Raw genomic sequence first — 1,304 nt, 5'->3', positions numbered from 1 at the left:
TCTAAAATGTGGCAGTCTCTTGGAAACAAAGGAAGACATAAGTGTCTATGTAGGAATTAAGACAGAATAGGTATTTCTCCCTTTTTAGGGTGCTGTCCACAACCATTGGAGCAGAGAGGATGATTGGAGGATGGACAGACTGAAGGACCAATCTTGGGAGGGTTAAGTTTAAAACCACAACCTCTCCCCAACAGTTTGGACCAATCAGTTAGTAACATCTTTTCATATAAATGTTGTATACCGCGAAGTTGAAGTTAGTCTTTTCTGTTTATCCTAAACAGTGAAGCTCCATGTGCACATGCTTATTTTGATACGTTAATGCATAATAAATTTCACACTGTGAAATATCTTTATATTTAGTCTTTTCTTTTCAATATACGTGAACACGTTCGACAATCCCAGGCAAACTGGCACTGAAACTGCACAATCTGGGAATGCCTGCAGTGATGTGTCATTGGATTAAGGACTTTCTCACTAACAGGCCACAGGTGGTGAGAATAGGAAGCTGCACATCACCCACACTGGTCCTGAACACAGGCACACCCCAGGGTTGTGTGCTGAACCCAGTTCTCTTCACTCTGTTTACCCATGACTGTTATGCCATTCATTCCACAAACACAGTTGTGAAGTTTGCGGACGACATACTGTCGCTCTGTAGAAATTTGCAACTGAGCGGAGAGACCAGCACGTTTCAGCTTCCTGAGGCAACTGGCATTGCTGCTTGCATGGTGCAGGTAGATCTCAGAAAATGACTCACTACTTGCATGGTGCAGGTAGATCTCAGAAAATGACTCACTACAGAGAGGAGATCCAGCACCTGATGAGGTGGTGTTCAGATAACAATCTTGTCCTGAACACCAACAAGACTAAGGAGGTCATTGTGGATTATAGGAGGTCCAGGAAGACAAAACATGCTCCTCTTCTCATACAAGGGGAGGTGGTAGAGCAAGTGGATAACATCAAGTTCCTGGGCATCCACATCACATCTGACCTGACCTGGTCTCTGAACACATCCTACCTAGTGAAGAAAGCCCAGCAAAGGCTTTTCTTCCTCAGGAAGCTGAAACACGCTGGTCTCTCCTCTCAGTTGCTCGCAAACTTCTACAGAGCGACAGTAGAGAGCATCCTCTGTGTGACAGTGTGGTACGGGAGCTGCACTGCACAGGACAGAAAGGACTTGACCCGGTGGTGAAAACAGCTCAGGGCATTGTAGGGAGTCCCCTTCTGGATCTGGACTCACTATACACTGACCGGATCCAGAGGAGGGCCGGACGGATTGCTGCAGACCCCACCCACCCAGGCAA

This window comes from Monopterus albus, unplaced genomic scaffold, assembly GCF_001952655.1.
Source record: "Monopterus albus unplaced genomic scaffold, M_albus_1.0 scaffold26.1, whole genome shotgun sequence".
Taxonomy (NCBI): Eukaryota; Metazoa; Chordata; class Actinopteri; order Synbranchiformes; family Synbranchidae; genus Monopterus; species Monopterus albus.
The sequence above is the reverse complement of the archived record's forward strand: the minus strand, read 5'-3'. Positions refer to the sequence as shown.